The sequence below is a fragment of the Nannospalax galili genome, unplaced genomic scaffold (genome assembly GCF_000622305.1).
Source record: "Nannospalax galili isolate Female #2095 unplaced genomic scaffold, S.galili_v1.0 scaffold169, whole genome shotgun sequence".
NCBI lineage: Eukaryota > Metazoa > Chordata > Mammalia > Rodentia > Spalacidae > Nannospalax > Nannospalax galili.
The window spans coordinates 5,798,481-5,813,577 of record NW_008360327.1 but is presented as its reverse complement, the minus strand read 5'-3'; positions in this window follow the sequence as shown (position 1 = coordinate 5,813,577).

Here is a 15,097-nt window from a genome sequence, read left to right as displayed (position 1 = left end):
ATTAAAGTGACTGCTAATAAGTTTTTGTTATACCTATAGATTAATGCATCTCTCAACTCTCAGGAGAGAGGCTTACTTATGCAGAAGATGGTGTTTAACACAGAAACCTGCAACTGGCCAACACACAGAGAATAAATGGCTGCAGAGTGCTTATCCCTGACTTTGCAACCTATATCAAACTTCTGCTCCAAACATTCAGTGATCATTACAGAAGAAGGAACAGAAAGATTGTAAGAGTCAAAGTGGGTGGATTACCATAAGGAAATATTTTTTTCCAGACAGCTGGGAAGTTACTCATACGAGCTCACAGCAATGGTGACACATGCTTAAGTCACACCTAAACTCAAGCCAGATAAAAATCCCAGCATCGACACGGGGAAGCGTTTAAGGAACCCCAACTCTACATGAAGAACTATTGGAAACTGATGGCTACTGGGAAGGGGAGAGTCAGCGTGTGAGTTTTGGCAGGTTAATGAGGCTCCTGTAGATGGAGCCATACCAAAAGATATTTGAGGGCACAAATTTGACTCTATATTCCTTAATATGTCCACACACACACACACACACACACAAGATGGGGAAACTGGGAAGGGGATAGTAAGGTGGGGGCAGATAGATGAGGAAATATAAATATGATCACAATATACTGTATCAAATTCATAAAAATTCAATAAAAAGAAAAAAAAGTTGTACAATGTTTATTGGCTACAAACTCCAGTCTCTGTGAATGGCATTTATAATTCAAGGTGAATGACAAAAGTCATTTGTCTTTATTTTCATCATGTTCTCAATGCCTTCTGGTTTCTTTGCTTACTGTCAGAGTTCACTGATCTGACTTTCTCATACTCACACTCAAACATATGGAAATGAATTATTTATAATATGGTATTTTACATATAAAACAGAAATTTTGGGGGACAAAAGATGCTTTTAGAAAAAAAATCATCATGATGAACAGACAGATTCACAAACATGCTGATATATTGTGTAGACCCAAGTAGAGTCTACCAGAAATATCAATAAATCCATAGAATGAAGACTGTCAGATAAGATCACAAACCAGAAGCTGCCTCTGTGAGACTCAGTTAAGAAGACTTTATATAAGAAGTAACAGACTTACTCTAAAATAAGAAAGAGTAGGGCTTCAGCAATTCACAAAGGTAGTGCTAGAACAGCAGAAAAATGCTGAATATATGACAGGCAATACATTGGGAAGGAGCCAAGCTCAACACAACTCTTGCCATGTGGCTCCCAAGCAGGGAGAATAGAACCAGAAGTCTCATTCAGAAGATATGGCAAGTGGCCCTATGTAAAGAGACTGGCAGTCCTAACCTCATGAGACACCGTAGCCCTTAGAAACAGGTTTTGACAAGACAGTGATTCTTCTAGCAGATGTGTCAGCGGTTGAGAAGAATTCCATTTTGTCAATCTATATGACTCAGACTGCCTCAGAGGGTTGTGGCTGGGTGCCATCTCGAGAGGCAATCTATTGTTGAAAATAGAGCTATCCTAAGGAATGTGAGAACAGGGAGCAACCACAAGTTTGGGAGGCTGAATTAAACTACCACAATCCCAGAGTGAGAAGTGTAGGAGGCAATCCTGGGAGGCAGTTGTGGAGCAGTAGAAGGCTGGATGCCAACAAGTTAAAAAGTACAAGTTAAGTACAAGTTAAAAGGCTGCAGGTTAGACAGGGAGAGAGAGGAGAGAGATAAACAAAACTTAGGGAAATGTATTAACTCCCCTGAAAAATACACATACAATATCTGAATATGAGTACATGAGTATACCTAAAGGCTGTATAACAAGGAGCATAGTGCCAGACAGGAGAAACCTCCTTTCAAGTTGTTGATCAGGGTAGTTCAAGAAACTCCTGAAATAATACAGGCTTGTACTTTAGACACAGGACTTGGATCAATGGAGCTGGAATTGACCTGGAAGCTCCCTCCCTGAAGACTAGTTCTCATAATTCTAGAGGATACTATGTAAGCTGCTGTGGGAGAAAATCAACGGTCCAATCCAACTCTAAAGCCCAATAACCACAACGACTAGGACAACAAACTATAGCAGTGCAGTAGTGGCACTTTTACTTAGGGGGTAATCAACAGCTGTCTAATTAGACTTAAAGTTCTCTCAATGAGTGGGAACTCATGGGTGGCACTATAAATATTGCCAAATACATATGGCTGGAGAGGTCATAGATCCTAGAGAAAACACTGTATCTGTCATATCTCTAGACAAATGAAATTTCTTACTGTATGCTAAATATGGATCCTTATGTTTACAGACAAGTATACCATATAACGCTTATCAAAGAAGCATCTTTCTGTAAGAAATGGAGTTCCACAATTGGTCACTCACAGAGAATATATATCTGAGAGATGCCCAGCCCTAGGTGACACATCTACAGTGGGACCTCGACACCTAAGGCTCATGGAACATAGTGAAACAGGGGTAGAGAGACTAGAAATACATCCCTCAACTCTCAGCAGTGAAGTTTTTTCATATGACAGAGTGCAATGCACACAGAAGGCCACAACTGACCAAGTTTTAGAAAATAAGAGGCTTCAGAGTGTGTGTCTCTGAATTGGACTCCTTTATTAAATCTCGCCCATCCACGGCTCAGGGACCAATGCAGAAGAAGGGTGCAGAAAGATTGTAAGGATCAGGGTTGGTGCATGAACATAGAGAAACAGAGGTTTTTGGGCCTCTGGGAATGTGCTCTTATGAACTTGCTCATATGAACTTGCAGCAATGGTGACAGCATGCATAAGACCCATGCTGACTCAATCAGAAAAAATCCCCAGCATAAAACTGGGGAAATCCCCAATCCTAGCCAGAGAACTATTGGCAACTGATTACTATGGGGTAAGGGGCACTAGATCTTCAAGGGAGTGACTCTAGGTAGACTGACTAGACCCCAGTGGCTGAACTTGCACCAAGGGACATCTGGGTACAAATGCTTGACTGGAAAGGAGTTAAGATATATGACAGAATGCATGAAATACAGTGTGTGTGTGTGAGCTACGGAGGTGTGTGGATAGGGGAGGGTCTAAATTTGATTAAGATCTATTATATGAAGTGCATAAAAACTCAATAAAAATATTTTTTAAAAGTACAGGAAGCAGAAGACTTGCCTCAGGCAGTAAAGTGTACAGAAAATGGGTGTTTTAGTGTCAGTGATTAGTAGCCAACCTCATCATTTGGGAATAGCTTTAGGGATTGACTGCTCTAAGCCTGGGTTAGCAGGTGGACCAACATTTGGGGCTACCTATCTTCTATTCACTTTAGATCCTGAGGCCTCAAGGTCCTATCTGAATATTTGATTTTCATAGCTATATTCCTCTATTAAGGAGCTAAATACTTCCGGGGTTTGAAATGTATGAAAGCAGTCCTCCCTGTATATACATCATGGTCCTGTGGTTGCTTCCCCTACTCCCAATGCACTGGTGAGAAATCCCATAGGTAGAATATTAGCCACCTTGAGGGGTAGCACCTGGGAAGCCTTAAGAGGATGGGAGAATGAGCTCCGCCCACAGACGGCAAAAATAGGAGTCAGTAGAGTCCAGTAGCACACACAAAGCTAATAAAATAAAGATAGCATTGGTGGACATTAGATCCTTTTCCAATGCAAGTTCAGTAACATCATAAAACACAAGACAAGAGTCCACAAATAAAATGTATCCCCACCAGTTTGCATATAAATGGTAGCCTCCAATTTTTGAAGATTCAGAAACTGCTCAAAAACTCCCTCATCTTTCTCTCCTCCCTCTAGCTCTGTCTCTCTCTCCCCCTTGATGTTTTCTCTCTTTTTCTGTACATCTAACAGTATTCTCTTTTATGTTTGGATCTTCTATTTTGTTTCATTGATCTACCTGTCTGTTTTTGTGCCAATACCATGCTGTTTTTAAGGTGCTAATTCTGTAATGTAGTTGGAAATTTGGTGTGGTAATCTCCCCAGCATTGCTCTTTGTGCTCAGGGTTGGGTTGCTTTGGAGATCTGGGTCTTTTGTGACTCCATATGAATTTTAGGATCATTTTTCTATTTCTGTGAAGAATGTCATGAGGACTTTGATTGAGATTGCTTTGAATTTACAAATTGCTTTTTGTAGAATGGCCATTTCACAATATTAATTCTACCAAACCATGAACATGGGAGGTCTTTCCATCTCTTTGTGTCTTCCTCAGTCTCTTTCTTCAAAGATTTAAAGTTTTCTTATAGAGATATTTAATGTCTTTGGTTAGATTTATTCCTAGATATTTTTGAAGTTATTGTGAATGTGTTTCCATGGTCTCTTTATCTGGTTGTGTGTTATTGATATACAGAAATACTGATGACTTATAAATGAATTTTGTATCCTGCCACATATCTGAAAGTGTTCAACATTTCTAGAAGTTTTCTGGTGAAATTTTTGAGATCTCTTATGTATACTATCATTTCATCTGCAAATAGTGATAATGTGACCTCTTCTTTTTCAATCAGTACCTCTTCAATTTTCTTCTCTTATTGTTCTAGTTAGGGTTTCAAGCACTTTATCTAAAAGGAGTGGGGATAGTGGACAGTCTTGTCTGATTCCCGATTTAATAGGAATGCTTCGAGTTTTTCTCCATTTAGAATGATGTTGGCTATGGATTCGTTATATATAGCCTTAATTACATTAAAGTATGTTCCCTCTAGTCCAATTTGCTATAGGACTTTTATCATGAATGCATGTTAGATTTTTGTTGAAGGCCCTTTTCTGTCTATTGAGAGGAAAATTTAAGTATTGCCTTCAAGTCTATTTATATGATTTATGGTATTTATTGACTTATGTATATTGAACCATTCCTGCATTTCTGGAATAAAGTCAACTTGAATCTGGGGCTCATTGATTTGTCTATGTTGGCTCATTGATTTTGCTAGACTTTTATCATAAATGAATGTTTTTTTTGTCAAAGGTCTTTTTTGCATCTGTTGAGATGAACATGTGATTTTTGTCTTTAAGGCCATTTATATGATTTATTACATTTATTGAATTATGTATGTTGAATCATCTTGAATTTCTAGAACAAAGTCAAATTGATCATGGTGGTTGATTTTTTAAAATATATGCCTGTATGCAATTTGCATGTATTTTACAGAGAGGTGTTTTTGCATATATGTTAATCAAGGATATTGTCTTGGAATTCTGTTGTTGCTGTTGTTGTTGTTGTTGTTCCTCTGCTTGGTTTTGGTATGTTCTAGTTTGCTTCTCTATTGCTGTGATAGAACACTGACCAAAAGCAACTTGGAGAGGAAAGGGTCTATTTGGCTTACACGTCTTGATCATTGTTCATTATTGAAGGAAGCCAGGAAAGGCTCTTTGGCAGAATCCTGGAGGCAGAAGCTGAAGCAGAAATCATGGAAGAGCACTGCTTACTAGCTTGACCACCTGCCCAGGGGTGTCCTCCCACATCACTCAACAATCAAGTCAGTTTTTCACAGACATGCCCACAGGCCAATACATAGAGGAAATTTCCATACTGTGGTTCCCTCTTCCCATGTGTGTCAAGTTGACAATTGAAATTACCCAGCACACGATATTAGAGTAATACTAGTTTCATAGAAGGAGTTTGGAAGTGCTTTCTGTTTCTATGTTTTTGAATAATTTAAGCAGTTGTAGTTCTTCTTTGAAGGTCTTGTAGAATTCTTCTGTGAATCCATGTGGATCTGGGCTTTTTTAAATCAGAAGGCCTTTTATTATTGTTTCAATCTCCTTACTTGGTTTGGGTCTGTTTAAGTTGTTGATCCTTTCTTGGTTTAATTTTGGTAGTTTGGTAGAATCTAGAAATTCACCCATTTCTTTTACATTTTCTAACTTAGTGGAGCATAGGGTTTTAAAGTATTCCCTTACAACGTTCTAGATTTCTTTGATGTCTGCTGTAATGGTTATTTGTTCTTTCTTTTGGTTAACTGGGCTAAGTGTCTGTTGATATTATCTTTCAACAAACCAGCTCTTAGATTCCTTGGTTCTTTATAATGTTTCTTTGTCTCTATTTCATTGATTTCTGCTTTGGTTTTCATATTTCTTCTCATCTGCTTGGTTTGGGTTTGGCTTGTTCTTGCTTTTCCAGATTCTTGAGTTGTACCATTAAAGATTTTGCATATTACTCCTACAACCTACTGACAAATTATACATAGAAGATCAAGAAATAAATGTTCTCTGTAAGGTTTATCTGAGAACAATTGGTCTTTGCCCAAGATTTATCTACATGACACACAGTAATTAAAACTACCAGACTGGTGGAACTAACCTTCTTGGGTGTTTAACAGACATACTTTGAGGCCTATAATAATTTGGTCAGAGGGACATAAAGGACACTTTTTGCCCCTTTCCATCCTAGGTCGACTAGTTCCAGGGGACTATGAGCATTTCTCAAAATGTCCTATAATGGTGGTGGGTCAGCTCTCCTCTTGATCAAGGAGGCCGAGGAGACCCCACCAGATGGACTTGGACCAGTGTCCAGTCTATAAAGAGAAAGGTCAACGCAGAGGAATCATTTCCTCCATATTTCCAAGGGAAGCCAACCATGGTCAAGCAGGACCTTTGACTTATCTTCACATAGGTGGAACTGGTAAAAGAAAGGAGCCAGGGGCTCCTCCCAAGCCCATGTGACCCCTGAGGAACAGATCATCAAACGACTTTAAGAGTAAAAATAAAATTGGTTTATCTGGACCAACTGTATGGCCTTAAAGACCCAAAAGGAAAGTATAACCAAAGATTAAAGGGGCCAATATAATTTCTTAAGAGTCCATATGCATAGCTAAAGACTACATAACAAGTAACAATGCCAAACAGGTGATACCTTCTTTTGAGTTGTTGGCCAGGGTGACCAAAACGACTCCCAGATAGTAACCCAGCATAGAATTGGGAAAATGAACAGCAGACCCCAATCTTATCTAAAGGAGTATTGACAACTGATTACTGCTAGATAAGGAACCATTGACCCTCCTAAAACAAAGACCTCTAGATAGGCTGACTAGATTCATCAGAAGGGCAAGTAGTGGGGAATGGCTGGGGGTGCTGACAACACAGCAGACAGTAGCAGGGATATCAGAGTATAAGGGCTCTAGTTGGGGGAGGGAGGCTATGGGAGGGTGCTATCTGGGAAGTGGGTGTATAGTTAAATGAGATGGTTGAGGATGTTCTGGGTCACACACACACACACACACACACACACACACACAAAATCAACAATTTTTTTAGGTTGTTTTTGTATTTATTTTTCAAGACAAGGTGTCATGTAACCCAGACTGGCCTCCTTAAGTCCTGATCCTCCTGCCTCTACCTCCCAATACTGGGATTATAGGCATGTGCCATCATGACAGGCACTAGTTTCTTTATATAGAGTTTTTAAAAGCATTCATTTTTATAGTCTCTCTCTTTCTGTGCATACATGTGTTCATATGTATGGATACACTTACATGGGCATGTGTGGCTCAATATTAGCCAATTTTTAAAAAAATTATTTATTTCACAAACCAATGATTAGAAGAGGCATTTCATTACAACAGCATTGACATATTCAATAGCAATTTCCAGAGCTAAGATGCTTCTCTTTCAAAATTGCCCTTATACTTTGATATCCCCGCTACTGTCTGCTGTGTTGTCAGCACCCCCAGCTATTCCCCACTACTTGTCCTTCTGGTGAATCTAGTCAGCCTATCTAGAAGTCTTTGTTTTAGGGGGGTCAGCTGTTCCTCATCTAGTGGTAATCAGTTGTCAATATTCCTTTGGATAAGATTGGGTTCTGCTGTTCAATTTCCCAGTTCTCTGCTGGGTTACTATTTGGGAGTCCTTTTGGCCATTAAAAAATGTATTATATTTGAGGAGAAGCATGGAAAAAATTTGTTTATATTCTTTCAAATTTTTAATATAAACACCCAGATGTCTCAAAAAAAAATACAGGCTGTTGGCACTGCCCTTGGTTTTCCTCCATAACTATATGATAAGACTCTATTGCTGAAGATACCATACATTTTGCTTTAAGGATATGAGAAATCAATCTCAAACCAACAAGGACTCTTCCTCCCTCCTGGTCAGCTTTCATAGCACCAGAGATGCTATGCAAGCTTCTGGGAGAGAAAATACATCAATGGTCTTAACCAGTACTAGACACTACAAACTACAATATTGACCTGCCAGGCAAGATAAACCAACAGGTGCAGTAGTGGCATGACTACTTTCTGATTGGATTGGAGGCCTCCCACAGGATGGAATTCCATGCTACCCTGGTCATCCTGGTCAAAAATCTCATAACTAGGGAGGTCATAGGCCCTAGGGTGAAGCCTGCTATTGTTATTTTACTGAAGGGTCACATTGTCAAAGTACCTTGTAAATATTTATGTTTATACACATAGACTTGGGCTGCTCTTAGCCCTGGTCAGAGAAGCCGCTTTTTGCAGTGAGTAGTAGTCAATAGAGAGATGTGTAACTGATCAAAAGATTGAGAAAAAGAGATTGAATGCTTACGTCTAAATGAGACATTTATATCGATCTCTCAACCACAAAATCAAGGCCCAGGAAATGTTGCATATCAGGAGGCAGAATGTAAGAGCCAGAAGACAGGGAGGAGCACTGTGGAGTGCTGTTTTCTGGACATGACATGGATATCATAAATCATGAACTCACAGTAGCTGTGTTTTCCTGCACAAAACCTGTACAAGATCAAGCCAGCTAAAATCCTGGCATTGATGGGGTAGATAATCTACAGACCCTATACCTTACTGAGAAGTATTAGCAATTGACACTTGATGGGGGAGGGAAATCATCCTTTTTTTTAGGCTGTGGCCATTGGTAGATATGCCATGCTCCAGCGTCAGGCCCAATACCCATGCACCCATGGGCTGTGCTAATTGGATTTGGTGGGTTATCAAACAAACAAATAAAAAAAACCAAAAGAAATGAAGTTGGGAGAGGGGCATGTTGGGGGGATATGAGCAGAGTTGGAGGGGAAAATGGGATAGATATGATCATATTTCACTGTATATGTGTATAACATCAAAAATGAAGAATTAAAAAAAATAGGAGATTGTGGAGTTTAGAGGGGGAGTCATTGAGGAAAATATAGAGGACTTTTATGGGGGAAATTGGGGTGTTAGATATGATATTTCATCATATATGTGTATGAAATTGTCAATAATAAAAACATTTAATTAATTAATTGATTTTATTTTATGTTCATGAGTGTTTTGTGTGCATGTAAGTGCACCACATGCATGCAATGCCTGCGAAGTTCAGAAAAGGATGTCAGATCTCCTGGAACTATCGTTATTAGCCACTATATGGGTTCTGGGAACTGAACCTGGGTCCTCTGCAAAAGCAGTCAGAGTTTTTAACTGTTCAGCTAGCTCTCCAGCCCCAAGAATAAAGAAAAATAATTAAAAAGAAAGTAATTAGAAAATCAGTTTCCCAAAAAAGAAAAAACCAGAATAAAAAAGGTTTGTATATTTTAAAAAAAGGCAGAGAAGAAGACCTGGCCTGACATGAAATTTAATAAAGGGTACCAATATTGAACTCTCTGATATAATAAAGTTTGAGGAAAATGGTAAGCCATGGAATTTAAGAGAAGAGGGAAACCTGACGATGGGGCTAGCCAATAATGCCAGGTGCATTGGAGTTCCACATAAATAATAGGCTGCTAGATCACACGATATTAAGTAGATGTGGGCAGGATTGGTGAGTGCAATTTCTTTAGTGCATTGAGCATTGAAATAAAATTTCAGGGTTATTGGGTCAGAATGGAATGGTAACAGAGGAATCTGTGGTAGGGAGCGTTAGCTTATCTTTCAGAAAAGTACAGCAGCAGAGGAAGGTGTCTAGGGGGATGCCCTGATCTTGGCAAATAGTGTTCAGGCTTGCAGCCATTTAAGACACAGAGCTATGACTAAAGGGAAGTGAGAACAACCATAGAATGAGATGCCAGAAAACATATGAGGGGCCGAGACAAGAACAGAGGTGGAAATGTGGCTCTGAAAAGAAGCTGCCCGTCAGTTTCCCACAGTGGAAGATATTATTCCAGAGAGAGAGAGAGAGAGAGAGAGAGGAGAGAGAACACAGATGGTTGTGTGCTTATAGGTAGGGGTTAATAAGAAAATGAGGCAATAACACATAATAACTTCAATTTTCTGGACTCATTAAAATTATTCTGATTAAAGAGAAAAGAGGGAATGGACTTATGGTTTATTAAGTTATCAAGGATTCTGGACTATACTTCTAAGTGAAGTTTCCTTAATTTAATAGACTATAATTTACTGTTTCTGCTCCTGACCTTTTATTCTTGGGATTCCAGCTTTCATCCAGTTTGTACCTACCCTTAATTCCAACTGAATCTTCCTACAAATTCCAACTGAATCTTCCTACAAATTCCAACTGAATCTTCCTACAAATACAACGTGACCCTAGAGCAGCATCTCAACAAGACATTGCTGCTGTCTGTCCTTTAGAACTCCATTTATCTCCTAAGCACCTCCTCCCAGAGCTCCATTCATTTGCCTCTGATGTCTACTCTCTACCTGTGCTGCAAAACACAGGTATACCAACAGCTTCTTTTGTTGTTACAAGAAGCAGAATGTATTATGTACTACAAAGAAGTATCCAATGTAACAACTTTAATTTGAGAAAGCTTAAAGGGAGTTTATGAGGATAATTATATTTTATTTTATTTTTTATTTTTTAAAATTTATTTAATAACCACATAATTAGTAGAAGCATTTCATTACAACAGCATTTAGATAGTCAATAACAGTTTCCAGAGCAAAGATGCATCTCTTTCAATATTGGCTGTAAATTTTTAGGTTCACAGTGTTGAATTAATGTAGTTATACATTATTGTACTCAGTATAGGATAATTATATTTTAATAGACTAAAAACAACAAATAAGCATCTCATTTGAGCCAAAGAAGACAGCCCACAGAGTACGCATACACAACAACCATCATTATGAATCCTTCTTTGGGGTTCTAATGCAAGAGGATTGAATTGCAAGAATTTAGAAATTAAGATAATCTTTATTGCAATAAAAAGATGCTTTGAATTTTAATTTTAAGAAATAGGAGGCAGAGAGGTCACACAAGTTTACTTTAGTCGTGTTTAATGTGTATAATTTGCACAGATCTACTCTGAGAATAGTCAGAGCTTATTAAGAAAGTTAACATTTGTTACTGCAATATAATTCATTCAGAGAAACCCAAGCTTATGTTGGCCAATTATTAAACTATATAAACCCAGGCCCATATTTAGTAACATTTTAAAGCTGTACTTGGTTGGGATAAATTTTATTGTAAGCAAAATATCCATTTCAAATCTTTTTAACCTCTTTAGAACTTGGAAACATTAATTGGTACTCAGTTAGCTATTTGCCCTCTGGTTTTCAAATTCTTTAACTTTGCATTATTGATGACTACACAAATCAGGTCAATTTTTTCTCACATGTTAACACCCATTACTAGTCTTTTTTTTTTTTTTTTCCGTCTTTTTGAGACAGGGTCTCCCTGCAGCCCCAGCTGACCTGGAACTCTCTATGTAGACCAGCCTGGCTTTCAACTCAGAGATCCACCTGCCCTCTGCCTCCCGAGTGTTGGCACTAAGAATGTGAGCCACCATGCCTGGCTTTATTACTATTCTTATATCTTAATTATATCTTTTATGCACTCTGGAATGGCTCTGTCAAATATACTTATTTGAAGTCGTAAGCTGAAAACCTCTGACTTCATTCATGATCCCGAACATCAAATACTAATCTTCAGTGTTCAGATTTTAAGCAGTGTTGTGGTTTGAACCTGTAATGTACCCCAAGGGTGATGTGTTTGAAAACTTGTTCTCCACTTGGTGGTGCTGTTTTGGAAGACTGTGGAACTTTTAGGGCATGAAGTTTTGCTGAAGGAAATAGATCAATAGGGGTGGGCCTTGAAAGTTTTACTTCCCACACTTGCTCCCTGTTCACTTTCAGCTTCTTGATTGACTATGTCCTTAGGCTCTGCTGTTGTGCCTTCCTACCATAACAGACTGTATTTCCTGGAACTGTAAGTAAAAATAAAACCTTCTTGGTTTAAGTTACTTTTTGAGGTATTTCTGTAACAGCAATGAGAAAAGTAACCAATGCAGGCAGATATTAGCAATCCTATGTTTCTCCTTATCAAAACTTTATTTGCAAATTATTTATTTAGCTTTATGATGTTGGATTAGACTCTTAAACTTTAAGATCCAAAAGTATATATTAAGGATACATTTTGTGATTTTACTTAATTTTATGCTCTTCATTGCTTCCCTGTTTTCCATTTTTATTAATGTTCTTTTTCAAAATTAACTATAATTCCTTCACAAGTTAAAATTATTACAGTGCCCAAAATTTAAGCTCCCTTGAACAATGCTTCATATTGAGAGCTTGTTTGGAGGTTCTAGCAGGGGAGTGCAGCTACTCCTATACCCTTGACTGAAGAATGGTCCTCCTCTATTGGGGAAGATCTATCAGGGAAGGCTTGTTGGGGAAGGTTGTCCTCTACCACCCAGTGCGCAGATTGGAGGCACGTAAAATGTTGAGGGAGGAAGGGGACACCTGCTTAGCCAGACAGATCAGTGGAATCAACCCTGGCTATCAATGGGGTGACAGATGTCGCAGCTAGATTACCCTCACACCCCAATGCTGTATATTGAAAAAATGTTCTGTAGACGTTTCTTTGCTCTCTTTTGGCTGATTGAGTTATTAAATTCAATGTCAGAATGTGATTGAAAGGGCCACTTTTGTTCAAACCATTAGCAACAACAGGAAGCAGGTCAACATAAATATCCATTTCAAAATTTCATAACTACAAAGAGTTTGTTCCTTTGGATCATAAGTATTTGCACCGATACATCTCACTTGATGGAGTGTTCTATGATGCAAAATTAAGTCAATTAGGAGCATGGTTATACGGGGAGACTTCCAAATTGCAGACTATTTCCACAAACATTTTCTTAGTATTTTATCCATCTTCACTTCCGTAGATCTGTAAGAACGTGCCCAACAGTAAGTTATTTGCTTTAATTTCATCACGCTCATTTTCAAAAGAAAATTCTCACAAAGTAGTGTGCTTTAAAAAGCATTATATTAAAGTAAGATCAACTCATTTACGAGTCAGACTAGAGGAGAACAGCACTACAAGGTGAACAGAGCTGGAAGGATAGACCAGCAAAATCCAATTTCCTCCAGTAAATTACTGTTTTCAGATAACAGCAAATAGGTCATTTAAACAGACTCACGAGTCAGTTATCCATTGTTTAGAGTTAGCAAAATTTATTGCCCTGTAAGAACATCCTAGCTATTGACAGAATTCAGAGTCTGTGTTATTTATCAAGCACTTACTAGTTTAAGAAACTGGTTTAGAGACTTCTTGCAAAATCATAAATGATTAGACATCTCATCTTAGAAAAAGAAGAATGGAAGGAGTCACCTATACAAGCTTTTATATGACTTTTACCAGTCACATAACTTAGTTCAATGAGGTGTTTACAAGGAATTGTGGGAAAGATAGAATCTCATATATAAATTATAAGAGTTTATAAACATGTATAGGTTTCATTAAGCACTCAATAATTTATTCTCCTGTTATTTATTTGCGAGGTTATATTTTATAACCGTTAGTATGAATTTCTTGTGAATACTGATCAAGTATCTTAGACCTTGATTTTATTCTTAATAGTGCTAATATCAGAAAGGGGTTTTTATAAATCCGCCATAGCTGATTGATGAAGATCAACAAATTCTCTGAGTAAAATTTCTGTCTTAACTAGGTTTGTGGAAATCATTAACTTCTCAACGTGGACTGGGGTCCACTTTTTCTAGTGATAGGCAACATGTCAGGCTTCGAGGACTAAACAGTCCTTTGTGCTGACTATTCCACTCTGCCATTCAGCAACAGATAATAGGTAAACTGTCAGTGTGCCTATGCTCCGATAAAACTTTACTACTACAGTCTAACCAGATGCTTTATTTTACCTACTTGTGCCCTAGGTCTTCTTTTAATTTTTTAAACAATCTGTTACGGGAGATAATTATAAGAATTAATTAATATATTATATAATCAATTGTTTTTAAAGGTTGACTGAATCAATTACTATGTTATACAAGCTTGTGACATATAGGTCTCCGTAAATCTGCCCACTTTTTTGAATTCTTTGGAAAAGTGTAATCTCTCCTTTTCTTCCTTATCTCCCCTTTCTTTCTTTAAGGCTTTGGGATGGCCCTAGCATCTTATATTTCTTCACTTTTTCCTCTTAAGCTTCCTTCTGCCATCCATGTGAACTCCGGTTAGCCAGGTATCTGTGTCTGACCCCCATGCAGTCTCTAAACCTGCATGGCTTCATGGATTTCTTTCCTTCTTCTCTCCTGCATTCTGTTCCTCCAGGAAAATAGTGAGATTACCAGCTCACGTGCCCTGAGGATTTTTCTTAAAATTCTAATAAAACTGTCCTAAAAGCTTCTGTTTAGGTCCATTCTTAAATTCTTTTATGAATGAGACCAAGAACATTCTAGGGGACCCTCTTTCTTCCTGTTTCAAAGATGGCAACCAAAATTAGCAACCACAGAAGATACACAGTTTATAAAATCAAATTTAAGCTTTAAAGTTTTCTCCAGCGATCTTTATTTTGTAGGTTCTGTAGGAATAGTGCACATCAGAACAAAAGAGGAGGACTTCATGTCTTTTCCAGTCACATCTACACCAGTCATTGTCAAAGCTTGACTTCCAGTTGGTAAAGAGACCCAGTAAATATGAGAGACAATTCTTTCTAGGGTCACCAGGAGAAAGAAAGAAAGACTGAAACAACAATCCATTTTGGATTAAGAAGGCTGATATGTACATGAACTGCCTTGCTTGAAAATGTTTTGCCATTTTATAAGCAATGAGAAAACTCCAATTAAGTCAGTGCATTCTTCTTGCAGCTTTGGTGATCAAACCCAGAGTGTATGATATGCTAAGCAAGTATCCCCAGCTTCTAGTTCAATGTTTTTATTTTATTTTTATATTTTTATTGAATTTTAAGGATTTCATACAATACATTTTGATCATATTCAGATTCCTTCCCCTATCTGCACCCTCCT